Genomic DNA, 15,346 nt, shown 5'->3' on the forward strand with positions numbered 1-15,346 from the left:
AGTAAGCACCCTCTAAAATGCCTGAGACAGGGCCCATGGCTGACCAACACAGCAAGCATGAGCCATCTCACTGGATATGGTAGCCCTCCACAGCAGCATGGCCCCCTCCTACCCAGGGATGCTGCATGGTGCACACTTCCACAGCATGCATCTGGGCAACTGTGCTTGCATGGGTGGTTGTGGCATGGTGCTGCAGGAGAGGCAGGGCAGTGGTGCTGAGCACTGCCATCACCTTCTCAGATGTCCTCCATGTAGAGGTAACCACAATCAGATGTTAAGGTCACTTTCCCCACCTGGAAGTCCCATATCTTCCTAGGCTTTGGCTGTCTCCTGAAGAAGAAGAACAATTACGCTAATGGTGCTGCTGTGCTGTGCAAGAGGCTGGGGCTGTCTGAGTGAGTCTGCCCACATCCTGCTAGGCAGCAGGCCTGGTTTTGGCATTTTCCCTTGCACCCATCCCAGGTGTTGATGGAAACAAATCGCTCCTGCTTTCCCTTCTCTAGACTGCTGAGAGTAATTTACAGCATTAGGCCATATTTGTTAGATATTGATGATACAATAAAAGTGTATTTATCATCCTGACCTGACTTAAAAGCCATCCAGTCCACTCACTGGTGAGGCTGTTAGAGGAGTACGTTCACCAAAGGGATATCTCTTGCCATAGGTCTGTTGCTGCCTGAAAAACGAGCCAGAGAAAAGCTCTGCAGTATGTATGGTGAGATTGCACCGCGCACAGCACATATGGAGCCTATCTTTAGCCTTTTAAAATGAAGAAACAGTGATGGTTGCTCAGAGATACAGATTTTCCTCCTCTTGCCGCCTTGCACAGAAGAAGCCCTCAACGTAACAATCGTGTAGAGAAGCTCATGTGGCCTACCAGCACCCAGTGGTGTACTGACAGTGCAAGACAGTTCAGGGAAGACCTTCGTTGTGGTAGGCTCTGCATAACTTCAGCACAGCTGGCACCCAAGGCATCACTCTTGCCCAGGCTAGACTGCAGTGCATGGTTAGACAAGGCAATACTGTATTTGGTCCCAGCTTCTCTCAGCACTTGGTGCTCCTGTGGTAGGATGTGGTTAGGAGTTTTGACCATGCAGGAAATGCTGACCAGTTGAAACCAAAATTCTGCTTGAAGAAATGGTGCTTTTCGTGAAAACTGGTTAAGTCAAAATGAGTAGATAAGAAGTCAAATGTCAGCTCTTCTACAAATTAACTACCCTGACCAGTGGACAGTTTACTGGCTCTTTTGGTGCCCTCTTTACTGTCAACATATAAAAGATTCCTTTTCTTTGTGGAAAAGAGAATAAAAAGTCATAATCTCAAAAAGTGTGCCAGACTGTGAAAAGCCTTTGTAGCACAGATTCATTTGAATTTAAGAAGTTTAGTTTCTCTCCACTCCCCACAACTGTCAGATCATTTCTGATCATACACCGAAGGCATGAACTGAATAAAAAAGGAAGAATATTTTTGGGTTTGTTGATTAAATAACCACTTACATTATGTGTGTTAATTACAGATGCTCAAAAAATCAGAAGAAAAATAGAATTAAGTACTTCAACAAGGGTGTAAAACCAGTGAGTTGCCATCCACTGCCATCTGCCCCTCGTGCTTAAGCCATCAAACAGTGGCAGCTGGGCACGCAGAAGGAGCTGGTTCAGTTGGCTTCTGCTTGTCCTCACCCAGGATCTGCAGCGGCGTTCAAGGTGGCTTTCCCACAGCGACATCTCCTCATCTACAGATGGCAACGAACTCCCGGCAGCTGCGGGCCCGCGGGCAGGCCGGGCGGTGCTCAGCCTCCCAGGTCCTTTTCTGCTCCCGACTAGGGCGGTCTGGGAAGCGGGGCACGGCGGCAGAGTTTAATCCTCCGTTCCACAGCCCCGGCGGCTTCCCGACACTGCCTCTCTGGCAGAGAGAAAACCGTGCGGCGAGGCAGCCGGCTGCGTGCACCAGGGAAATGCCCCATCTACACCGCTTTGGAGGAGGGCTCTCTCCAGCCTGGAAGAGCTGGCATTTCCCAGCCCCTGACCTAGCTCTACCACCGCCCCCGAGCAGCTCATACCCTGAACATCCTGCCCACGGCCCTACTGGGGGACTGCAAAGCTTCCTCGCCCAAGTGCTGCGCTGGAGGGACAAGGCTTTCAAAGCAAAAGGGTGCTAAGGGCAAGCTGTCTCACAAGGGAGAAAGCAAGTTCTCAACCACAGAAAGTAATTTCCCAAACTGCAGGAACCACAAACACCCACTTTTGGTCCAGAGCAAAGAGAGGCTGCTTCGGTGTGGTGCCTGCTGAGGAGCAGACAATTGCTTTGTTGTGTTACCTCTGAAACGCAACACTGAACCATTAAACTTTAATAGCGCTAAAAAGGCAGGGGCATGAAACCCTTGATGCACATTTGTAATGGGCAAAGGGAGAAGCCTTTCAAGCCAGATTTATTTCTGCCTTCTCAGATAGCTGCTGAGAGAAGTGTGGGTTGGGAGGCTCCAGCATCCCTCCCGCTGCCCTCTAGTGCCAGACAGAAAAATTAGACGCAAAGAAAGGAGATGGCAATTCTCACTGTACACCAAGCAAGCAGGAGGGGAGGGACAGAACGCTGTAGCCGCATGCTTTGAGACAGGTTAAGGCAAAACATGCCAGAAAAAGCAAGGGCAGGGAGTTTCTGGTGCCAGGTAGGAGAAAACCACACTGTGGCAAAGGGCATGCTGGGGACAGGACAAGGTGGTATGGCCCCTGCTGCTGAATGGGAGCCAGGCCTGTCAAAAGTGATGGAGACTGCCAAGAAAGACAGGTGCTCACCACGTCGTGCTGCAGGTCAGGACAGGTGTATCTCCATACCCACACAAAGATGTTCCGGTCTCACAGCCTGCTTCAGTTTAAAACCCTGACAAAGCTTTGTGCCAAAATATTTACACTGGTGAAGTGCCTGCTGTTTAACACCCTGAACCTCATTTAATTCACACTTTTTCTTAATCTCTGCTTCTGAACACTACCTCATCAGGCTGAGGCAGACCTGTTACCCTGACTGTTCTCTTCCAAAAAGGTGATGAGAAACATGGCTGAGCTAGGGGGGCACTCCCAGGGCTGGCATTTGCTTTTTTCTGCTTCCCTACTTGACGCCCTTCTGCACATCAAAGGTGCAAGTGAAAAGCTACCCTGCTGTAATTTCAGCAGCTTCTGTAAAACAGGGGAGCTGTCACCTGTGTGTTCAGGTGCCAAAAGCAGATAAGCACTCCAGGACATCCTAGGAACAAACAGCAACAGAAGACACAAAAGAGATTAAGGGCTGGCTCAGTCTGAACAACAAGTCTGACTGATGCAGCCCAAGGATGATGCTGAAGACCTGGTAAAGACAATGCATGGGACTGGAAATCCATTGTCCAGGGTGACCAATGGCAGACAAACCTAATGAAAAATAATGTGTCTGAGCAAGTTTGGCCACCAAATGGATAAGAGGCCTGTGGGAGGATAGCTTGCACTTCTTAAACCACAGAACAGCATCACACCAGCCTCAGCTCCCAACAGGTTGCAGTTTTGAAGGTCTAACATCCTTCTGAGGCTCAAGGCAGCGCACATGATAAGGAGTTCCTGGGGGTTCCAAAAGGATGCTGCCCTGGAACCTGTGAATGCTTTCTCCTCACATTTCTTCCATATCTCACTGTTTTTCTCCTGCCTTCCTCTCTCATTGCCTTGCCTTCCACGCAGACCAGTGAGGTGAGATCCTGACCCATCCTGAGCAGCCCAGGGGCCTGGATGCCTCTAACGGCTCCTTTGAGGCTGCCATGGGAACCAACAACATCCTGAAAATTCTGTGCACACCCAGTCTTTTCTCACCCACTTCCTTTTCCTCCTCTGTGCACATCTTTCAGTCACAGAGGAAGCAATTAAGAGGAATAACCAGAACCAAGCCTTTCCTCTTGTCTTTGTTGCTTGACAAAACAAGATCTTTAGGCCACATTCTCCCTTTCAACAGCCACATAGTGATTATGCAGGTTTTGCCTAACTACTCAATTTCACTTTCAAAATGCTTATTCCTGGTTTTGATCTATTTCTCCTGCATATCCTCATCAGGATCTTTCAAAACTTTTGCACAAATACCACGTCCTGCACTTGGGTCACAACAACCCCAAGCAATGCTACAGGCTTGGGGCAGTGTGGCTGGAGAGCTGTGTGGCAGAAAGGGTTCCAGGGGTTGTAATAGACAGGCAGCTGAATATGAGCCATCAGTGTGTCCAGGTGGCCAAGAAGGCCAATGGCATCCTGGCTTGTATTAAAAATGATGTGGTCAGCAGTAGGGAGGTGACTGTCCCCTTGGACTCGGCTTGGGTGAGGCCACACCTTGAATATTGTGTTCAGTTTTGGGCACCGCAATACAAGAGAGATGTGGAGGTGCTGGAGCAGGTCCAGAGGAGGGCAAGGAAGCTGTGAAGGGCCTGCAGAATAAATGAGGAATGACTGAGGGAGCTGGGGATGGTTAGTTTGTAAAAGAGGAGGTTTAAGGGAGACCTCATTGATGCTTACAGCTACCTGAAAGGACATTATGGAAAGGCTGCTGCTGGTCTCTTCTCACAGGTAATTTGAGACAGAACAAGGGGGAATGGCTTCAAGCTGGGACTGGGGAGGTTTAGACTGGACATTGGGCAAAAGTGTTTCACTGCAAGAGTGGTCAGATGCTGGAATGAGCTGCCCAGGGAGGTGGTGGAGTCACCCAGCCTGGATGTGTTTAAGGATCGTTTGGAGGCGGTGCTTAGGGGTATGGTTTAATGTTGTAGAGCAGAGTTAGAGGTTGGACTTAGTGACCCTGAGGGGCTTTTCCAAGATGGATATTTCTTTGATTCTGTGATCTTCCAGTGTGTTCCCCTTTCAACTCTTTGCCCTGCAAGATTACAAGCTCTTCAGTGTGTCAGTTCTTAATTTCGGGTTTAAATTTCTGCTTCTCTGGGTCTGATTATTTGTTCAATAATTTCTTCACATCCTCCTACAAACAGGACTCCTGCCCACGCAGAGCATGACCCACTGCCCACACAGCGCAAGATGATGGAGGAGCCCTCTAGGGAAGCCGCTGCTGTTTTGGGGTGCCTGTGGCCCTGCCAAAACCAGGATCCACAAGGGTCTACAACTGAAGGAATGCAGGAGAAGAGACAGCAGTGCAGCTTTAGCTAAGATTCAAGGACTTGGCTATGATGCTGATGCAGGAGAAAAAGTAACTGGACAAACACCCCAGTTTCATCAGGGGACTGCTGAAGTATGTCCTCCCACATAAAAATGTAGATTTCAGAAGGATAATAATTTTCTATCTTTTGACTTCTGCTCCCTACTATTCTCATGGATTTACAATCTCACACACAGGCTGTGGGATGAAACTATGAAATCTGGGAACTTCTGGCATCTGCTTCTGCTGGCTGGTACAGGAGAACACTAAAGAGAAGTGGGTGATGCTTTCAAATACCAGCCCCCATAATCCATGCTCTAAGCACAGTACATGCTCATTGCTCCTTTACCCAGCTTCCTCTTATGGTATCAGGTTGTGCAAACAGTCACAATTCCACAGCTGCACCTGAACAGACAAAGCATGTGTGAGATAGGAGGAGCTCAGTTCTCTGAAGGTTGTGACAAGTGAGGGAAAAAAGTAGAAGTTGCAGAAAAGGCATCTTCTACAAACAAGTTTTCAGCTTGTTTTGTTCTCTTTCACTTCTCATGTTTAGCTTCACAGAAGCCATGCTGCAGCTGCTACATGTAAACAAGCCACCCGTGGAAGTGATGCCTCTCCAGATAAGCTTTCCACCACCTCTGGTACTGTTTGGCGATCTACTTCAGGCAGCTCAGCTGTAGTGCTTACTCCAGCTCTGGAGCAGAGATGCTCCCTGGACAGATTAGTTTGGCTAAGCAGCACCAGCTGTGTTGAATGAAAACTCTGGACCTCATTGCACTGGTGCCAGTTTGGGATGAGACCAAACCTCTGCTTCCCAGACAGGCAACCGGAGCTGTTGCTTACCACAGATGCCCTAGTCCCTGAAACATCAGCAGTGGGACCTGATGATGGCTCCATAGCTCCTCTATGTCCCTTGCCATGCAAACCCATCTGATCTCCTATCCTGGTGACTCAGAAGCTTCGGAGGCAGCGCAGTGCAGCAGCTGCCACAGCACTGGCAGCCACAGTGGGAGAGAAGCAGCTGAGAAGCGCTGAGCACAGCCAGAGGCTGCCGACACAAGCATTTATTTTTAGAGTGCTGTGGAGCTCGGGATGTGGCAGGAGCTGCCTCCCTCTCGTCACTCTGACGCCATCGCCCACCGCCCACGCACCTGCTAAGTGGGTTACCCCAAACTCCCAGGGAGAGGGGCAGCATGCAAAAGGTCGCATCCATCCCCATGCCAAAGAGCAGCAGAACACGTTCAAGATGTGGCATTTATTAACGGGCTTTGGTTTGAAGTGATGAGGGTATCTTCTGCGTGACACCAGCTCTCCTGTTGCTCAAAGGTCTGGGACCAGCTATAAGTCAGCATTCTCCTGAATCCAGGACAGATCCCAGAGCTGCAGCACTTATGGAGGGCTTTCCTCTGTCTCAGCTGATAAACAGCCTTCTGCATCCTAGATTTTTCCCTGACCTGTCAGTATCTTTCCCTCGCTGTTAGACATTGATAAGATCTCTGTGATCTCAGCTAGCATACCTCTTCTCAGCTGCCTTCTGTCATTGTAATTTTCCCATCTGACATATCAACATTCACACTTGTCTGAGATGTTTATGCATCCTTTGTGCCACAGCAGCTATAGGGACTCTCAAGTGAGGTTGTTATCCTCACCTGACACAGGAAAGCAGTGCAAAGTCCCTGGCTCCCATACTTGCAAGAGATGAGCAATGTGCTCAATACAGCAGAGACCAGCCCCTCACACCTTGGTGTCACACTTTTCCCTGCTATCTTATTTACCTTTTAGTTAGAGTCAATTCACTGATCCACAGACCTCGCTCCTCCCCAGCCACCATCCTGTGTGTCCTTTCAGCACAGAGCTCCTTGCTGGGAAGTCTCAGCCCAGTTGCACATTTTCCTTCCTCCAACTTGCCTTTTAAAATGTTTGGCACCAACAAGGCCCTTACTGAGGTAGCACATCTCTGCTCTTCATCTGCCTAACCATCTGCTTGAGAGAGCATGGGGCAAGGGGTGTTTCTGCAGAGATTTGTAGACTGAAGGCCAGAAGGAGCCAGCACGGTCTAGATCAGCTGCATAATAAATGCTGCAGAGAACCTGGCAGCAGCTCCCACAGCAAGTCTTTCATCACTCAGCGTGCTATGCCCAACCAGTGAGGAATCAGCCTTCACACCTCTGGTTTTTGGCATTAATTAAAATATTTTTTTGTACTATGAAAACATGGAACTTTACATCATGAAGTTTGGAAGTCTTCATGAGCAGATTTGGGAAGGCTGTAAAGTCTCAGGAGGGCAGCAGGTATTCAGGTATATGTATGCACAGATCTAGCATTTTAAGATTTCACAGTTTTTAAGCTTTTTACTGTGTCCAGTTCTGTGCTCCTCAATTCAAGAGAGATGTTGAAATACTGGAATGTGTCCAGAGAAGGGTGACAAAGCTGGTGAAAGGCCTGGAACACAAACTCTATGAGGAGAGACTGAGGGAGCTGGGGGTGTGCAGCCTGCAAAAGAGGAGGCTCAGAGGTGACCTCATTGCTGTCAACAACTACCTGAAGGGAGGTTGTAGCCAGGTGGTGGTTGGTCTCTTCTCCCAGGTAACCAGCAATAGAACAAGGGGACACAGTCTCAAGTTATGCCAGGGGAGGTATAGGCTGGATGTTAGGAGGAAGTTGTTGGCGGAGAGAGTGATTGGCATTGGAATGGACTGCCCATGGAGATGGAGTCACTGTCCCTGAAGGTGTTCAAGAAAAGACTGGATGAGGCACTTAGTGCCATGGTGTAGTTGATTAACTAGGGCTGGGGGATAGGTCAGACTGGATGATCTTGGAGGTTTCTTCCAACCTGGTTGATTCTATAATTCCACAGTTTAATTAGAAAATAATTCTATCCCATCAAACATGCTGAAATTCCTAAATGTCTTGTTCCAGTTAATAATGATGTCCGTCTCCTCAGGGAGAGCTACGATAGTCAGGAGCTGCTGCTGAAGCTAATCAACTGCACAAACCAGGGCAGTGTAATAGAGCCTCCCACTCATAGCAGCCCCAGCACTGTTGGGAGAAGCCCTGACAATATACATTGATTGCTGCAGGAACTTGGCCACTTTGCCATGCAGCCTGCAGCCCACAATCCCTAGAAGCTCCCTGACTGAAGCTACCCCAAAAAGCTCTCTGCAGCTACTGATCTTGGAGAGTTGTACACCCACGAGCACAGATCTGGTTTTGCTTCCAGACACCACAGAACTGCCACTTCAACTCACCTTACCTGGAAACACGACCAGGCTTCAGGTGATTGAAGAACCTAAAACCCCTTGAGCTACATTGAAGCCTCTACCCCTAGGCAAGGGGTACACAACAGCACCGGGGTATTTGCACAATCCTAGCTCTATTCAGTGTCCTAAGAGTCTCCATTTTAATCCTGCCTTCCAGCAACACAGCAGGATTCAGGGAAGATGAAAGCCCCCTCACTGCACAGCCACAGCCAGAAGCGTCTTATTTGGCCCCAGCAATGAGCTGGTTCTTACTAGCTCGACCCAGATCTCTGAGCAAGTCCTCTCAGAAGTCTAACCGTAGTGCAGATCATCGAACTTAACACCAGCCTCGAGAGGTATGCAAATTGCTTCCTCTGTGCCAGACAATATCCAAAGCTGTCAGTCCAGCAGCAACCTCAACTCCAGAGCCTGAGGTGTGGTCAGGAGACTTATTTAATCAGCCAGTCATCTCCCTAAACAAAGGGCAAGGGAGACTAACAGATGCAAACTGACTAGTGATGTGCATGGAAGTATCCATTCTCTTTCTACTTGCAAAAAACACTCGGTCAAAAAAACCCTGTGGCTTTCTTTTCAGAATCTCACTAAAGCCTTCTCAGTATAAGCTCAGTCTCTAATAAAAGACAGCAGCATATGTGCTGGTCATCTGGACATCCACATAGGCAAAGAGACAGACACCTCTAAGAAGTGCTTCATAAAATGACTTTTTCTATCAGTAATGACAAACAGTATTGGTATCTCTCTGGGTAGAAGTTGACATCTTGCTGATAGTTCACTTGGGCTTCCCACAGAGAAGAACAGTAAGAAGCAAGGTGTAGAGGTCTCCACTGCAAGCCAGTTGGAGAAGCCTGGTGCAGCAGGCGGCTCCACAATTTGTGTCTGAGAAATATTTCTGTAATTGGACAATCTCTTCAGTACTGTAAAATGTAAAGAGGATCTCACAAACCTTTACTCACAGAATTCTTGCTTAGCAAAAAAACCATTGCCCATAGTCAAGGAGAACTGACACTGATAATTGAGTATTTAATGTCACATTTTAGTAATTATAAGGATCAATACACTTTAAACAGCACAGCAATTTGCTAGCCAGGGTTATTCCTTTGTTTAAGAGAATGGACTTCAATAAAAGTAGAGCAGTTGCAAGGCAGTTATCTTGTGGCATTGTGATGGCTATTTCTTTTGAAAGACACTCTAAGAGTGTTCTCTCTCCAGACCTGTAGGCTTAGGCTCTCGGCTACCACCAGAGAACAGGCAATCTGCAGTAACTGATCCAATGAGCGCTCATCCCTATCAGACATGAGCTTATTTGAGCTAGCTCAGCCCTCCTTCACACAGTCCTACGCCAGCACTGAGAGCAAGAAACAGCAGATGCAGCCAGATGATTTCCTTTGAACAGAGCAGCTGAGCCACATCCAAATGCCTAAGTTCAGATAAATTGAGCCATCAGATGCTCACTTAAGACAAATTAGTTTAGAATGGCTGTGTTGCATTTGTCAATAGTTTAATGCACCAGAAGTGTATTTATAAGACAGGGCTAATTTCCTACTGAAGAACACTTTGAGAAAGCAACTGCTCCATCTAGCAAAGCATTTTCAGATGCAGTCAAAAAGGCATTTGGAGCATTAGCCTACCACTCCATGTCCTTGGCCAAGAGTCACTCTTAAGGTTGAAGAGATATGGTCTTAGTTCGACTGTAAGAACCAAAGTGCCAGAACACTGATGGCATAAGAGGAGCAAAAGGCCTTATTCTTCAGGCTTGTCTCTCTTCTCATTTGGCCCTGCTCATGTCTGGTTCAGACACCTTCCTTGTGTCCCAGAGGAGCAGGAAGAAGAGGAGGGTGGCTGGCTAAAGGGGGAGAGGAGGAGGCAAGGCAGAAGGTAGGGACAGGACAACACTGGAGTAGGTTGCTTGGAAAGGTAGATTACTCCGCAGAAATAAAATAAATGTAACCACCTGTGTGTCATGTAGAGAACAAAAGCAAGGCAATAGACTCATCTCCCGAAAGCCCTTTCAAACATTTTTCCCCTTATTACACTGAAGACTTCAGAAAATACACTGTCTCATAACAGCAGCCACTGGGCACAAGAGATAGCCCAGACAGCAAATACTCAGCAGCTCCAAAGTGGTGATCAGGGTTACAAGCAGGTGCTGCCACTTGCTTCAGACTTTGTCAGGTTCTACAAAACCTCTCAAAAGAAATGGACCTCAGAAGTTTTCTATGTCTCTAGTTATGCAAAGGTAAGAGGCAACTGGAATTATTCCCCTTTGTGTGGAAAAGTGCTGGAAGGCAGCTAGAGTATTAGGTCCGGTTTTGGGTCCTCAATAAAAGATAAACATTGGCAAATATGAGGCAGCTCAAACTGGAGCCAGTTCAAAGGAGATCACCGAGGTGGTCTGGGCTGCAGCACAGAGGGTTAAAGAAAAACTCCTTTACTTTAAGGACAGTAAAACATTGGGGCAGATTGTGCAGAGAGGTTCTGTAGCCTCCATCTTTGGAGGTTTTCAAGACTCAGATGGACAATGTCCTGAGAAATCCACTCTGATCCTTTTCTGAGCAAGATGTTGGACCAAATGCCTCCAAGATAGCCCTCCAGACCAAAATCACTGTTTCTACATCTCTTACTGAATCTGCACCTAGGAGATTTAATAGCAAATAAAAACACCAGATGTGAGTTGCAGGCACCTACAAACTGACCATCAGTTAACTACCAACCCACTGAAAGCCTGCTGTGCATTTCTGCATGAACCCTTGTCTGTGTGCATACCATCCCATTCACAGATCAAGATATGCATAGATGTCCACATAAGCACTGCTTGTGTGCCCTTACACTTCACTGCAGCCTGATGAGATACTCAAGCTGACCAAGGCACAGATGAATAGTTCTCCAAGTTCTACTGCTTAGTGACCTCATCTCCACCAGAGAATTTACGTACATCTGCAGAGTCCAAACCACTGCCCACTAGTTTATAACTTAATTTCTGCATATTATATACCCATTCCTTGCACTTTCATGCTATATGAGCAGACAACAGCCTAGCAATTGTCCATGTAACTGCTTACAAGGCAATTCCACCGTCATTTGCTTGGGAGCTTTTACCACATCGAGCTGTCTGACTTGGCAGCTATGGCTAAGAGATGGGAAGACATTGTAAGAAGCAGAGACCAACAAACTTTTTTATACATCTCACTGTAGATGTGTCATGCAGTCATGGTGCTCATGTCTCCACTGAGTCACCTGGCTAAGCCCGCTCTGCTTTCCCTGCTGCTTCCTCTGCACTCTGCTTTGTTAGTTTACTAGAGAGGATCTTTTATTTATTTTTAAACCACCAGTTCTTACAGAAATGGAATCAAGCCAGAAAGCATTCAGACGTCTCTGGAAATGCTGCCAAACCAAAAGGCAGCTGTGGAGCACTCTATCAGCACTGATGAGTCACCAGGATTGCCCACAGTCTGTGACCTATACACAAATGTGTCCCAACTCAGGATGTCTCTATGAACGTGGAAGGCACAGGGAGACCTTCACTGCATAAAAGCATCACATCACAGTAATAAGACTCTATGACTGCTTAGTATCTAGTTGGTTGTGACAGAGGCAGGTCCCATGTGCTGTCACAGAACACTGGCACCTTTCTGATAGTCCTTGGCCCTACATGCTCAGGGCCCTGCTTTATGTTACCTTTGTTCCTACAGGGTCAATGAAGGCAAATGTTGTCTAACGGCAGATTAGTTACCCACGTAGTTCAGCTTCCATTTCAACACAGAAGTGCAACAGCCAGGTGGAAATCAGGGAACTACTGGAAAACATTCCCATTTCCTGTAGAAATGTGAGTTCTCACTTGATATAGGTGCTTTGAAAACAAACTGTTTAATAAAGTGATCTCTGGGAAATTCCACCTTTATCATACACTTGTTGAGTACTCTGAAAACACTAATAAAATGCATCAAATAGAAACTGTTGTTTCACAACATGGCAGGAAAAAAGCACACTGAAAATTGTCTGCTGCTAAGCCAGAGCAAAGAAGCCAAGCTTTGTCTCTACAGGACTCTGTGTGAAGAGCTAACATTGGTTCTCACTGGACAGTACTCAGTGAACAGGAGGAGCTGTATTTTTCTGCCAACAACCATGTCAAAGCAAGACTATCTCTCTTCCCAGCTAGCAGCTGGGTCACAAGGGTTGGCACAGACCTCTGGAGATCAAGTCTAAAGCTCTGCTCAAAGCAGGGGCAGGCAGAGGAGGTCAGAGGCGTTGCCACAGCAGCACCTGCTAACAGTGAAGCATGCAGCATGTTGTCTGCATGACTCGCTAAGCCCAACTCTGCCCTATTTCCCTAGCTTCCCACTCCACACCCACTTGAAGCACCTATATCTCCTTTCTTTTCCATGTCAGAACTAAAAATCACTTCCAAAGAGCATATCTTTTTTTTTTCCCAAGCTCAATGTACATTAAACCTGGCACCTAACTTGCATGCATCCCCTCACGCATCCCCTGCAGTGCAGCTACTAAGCTACTAGGCCAGGACAAAGGCATGCAGCAGCACACAGAACAGTAGCCAGCATGGCTGAACCTTGGTCTCCCTGGGAAGAAATGACCCAAATGAAAAGTAAAACACAAAGGTTTGTCTGAGACATGATTTGCTACCAAGGAAACATCGGATTGCCAGTCCAAGAACCAACTCCCCTGAGAAAAAACAGTCACTTCAGTGTCTGCTGTCTGAATCAGCAAGTCTCTCCAGTGCTTATTTGCCATGGCTTGAAGGCAAGCACCTTCTCTCAGTACCACCATGAGTCATACCAGAGAAGATGGAGCTAGCATTTACCTGGATGAAGAACGGGCACATTCCAACAAACATAAAAGAAGAACTTAGACAAATGCCATAACCCCAGAAACAGCCATAAATACCTTGTAACTGACTGTATTAAGTATAGTTTGGGAACCCTGAACCTGACAGTCGACACTGAACAAGACAGTCCTCCTTCTCCCCCACAGAGCCTATTAACTGACCATCTCCAAACCTCTGTGCCCAGCACAGAGCATGTCCTGCTGCCCTCCCACACCACAGGGCAGGCTGGTGGGAGCTGCCAGCCAACTCTGCTGCAGCAGCTGCCTGCTGACATTCTAGGCACAAGATAAATTGAAGACAGAAACAAAAGGGAAGAAGAGTAACAAAAGTTTCTCACACATGCTACAGCCTATGAGCTGCTCCTGGAAGCTCCTGAAGGCAGACCCAACCTTGGAGATGAGACAATTAGACAGACCAGACCTACTGAACCGCAGTCATTGTGCCTGGGCTGACATCTCAAGCTGCACAAAGAGCGTACATATGACTGCCTCCAGTTCTGGAAGGTATCAGACATTTCACTAGGCATCAGTAACTCCATCCATGTAGACGCCACAGCTCTTGCCAGCTTCAGTGTGCTTTACAGGTCTAAACTGAATTTAAGGGAGATGAGAGGGCGATTTTCTCTCAGACTCCCTTCCCACAGCACATGCACATTTTGTTAAACAAACTGCTCCCAAACCGTTGTGACAAGACCCTGCACAGAGACTTCCAGCAGTCTCTCACCACCAGCCAAAGACCTGGAACATTTACACAACCGAACAGGCTAAGGAGAAGCCCAAGCGCCCTCCCATGAAAGCACAGCTGAGAAAGGCCAGGCTGGAGAAGCTGAGCCGCGCTCACCTGAGCCGGCAAGGCCTCGTTTCAGCCAAGCCCTTTTACCTTCCCTTTGTCCTAAGCGAACCGTACCAATACTGTTTGCTTTGGCAAGTACAAATACAAGACCGTTACCGTGCCTCTCTCCTCTGTGTTCCTGTCCCTGGCTCCGTTCTGCTGGCGGTGTGGTAGCTCCTGCGCTGCTAACGGTCAGGACCGGGCCGCAGGAGCGGGCGCGGCTGGGCTAGGCCAGGCTCCCGCCGGCGCTGTGGGGCTTACTAGGCACAGCGGCTGGGAGCGCTCCGAAAGCTGCTTCCACAGGAACAACGTTCTGCCTGCAGCGCTTCAGCTGGACGCGGAACTACACACGGGATGGGTGCAGGCTGCGAGCGGGGCTGCACTGTCAGAACCGCCCGACAGGCCGGCACCGGGGCCCCGCCTCACACCGCTCCTCCAGCGCAACGCAGGCGGCGGGGCCAAGCCTGCGGCGGGGCCAAGCCTGCGGCCACCTGCACGCCCGCGGCGCTGCGCAGCCGGGCACCTGCCTGACCTCAGCCCCGGCAGGCAGAGCCGGGCACCACGAACAGCACCAGGGCGCGGTTTAGCCTCCGAAGTATAAAACCCTGAAATATCCGTAACAAAAATTTCCCCCCGAAGGCTGCCTTAGGGTGCAAACACAGGAAGCCGGTTGGGGACCACGAGCAGTGGCTGGAGACTCAGCTGCGTGAGCACTGCATTCCAGAGCCACTCTTTCTCCTCCTGCTCAGAAGGGAAGGAACCAAAGAGACATGGACAGTGATGCAGCCATCATCCAACATCAGCTGGCACTAGGGAAAGCCAGCACCAAGGGGACGCTGCTGCCCCTCTCTTGTGTCAAAACCACCCAAGTTCTTGCCCAGGCTGAGGTGGTCCTGCAGAGCCACGCTACAACTACGGTGACATTGCCGACAAGTGTCCATGCGTTTTTACATGCTAAGGAACAGAAAATCGAGTTCCAAGGGCAGAACAGCATACTCCACCACATTGAAATGAAAGCCAGTTGTCTTTCTGCCTGCAATTCACACCACCGAAGCCTGAAATCTGACTTTTACAACCTGAAGAAACTTGCAGTGCCCAGCGTACACGACTATTCCTGTGACCTACTCTGCCGAGCACAAAGCAGTGAGGAAATGGAAGCAAGCAATCTACCCTGCCCAACAGCCTACTGAACTTCCAGTCTGAAGAACAGTACTGAAACACTTGCAAGACACTTAAAAAGCACAGGAGATGCTAATTTCACGCCCAGATT

The sequence above is a fragment of the Pogoniulus pusillus genome, chromosome 23 (assembly GCF_015220805.1).
Source record: "Pogoniulus pusillus isolate bPogPus1 chromosome 23, bPogPus1.pri, whole genome shotgun sequence".
Taxonomy (NCBI): domain Eukaryota; kingdom Metazoa; phylum Chordata; class Aves; order Piciformes; family Lybiidae; genus Pogoniulus; species Pogoniulus pusillus.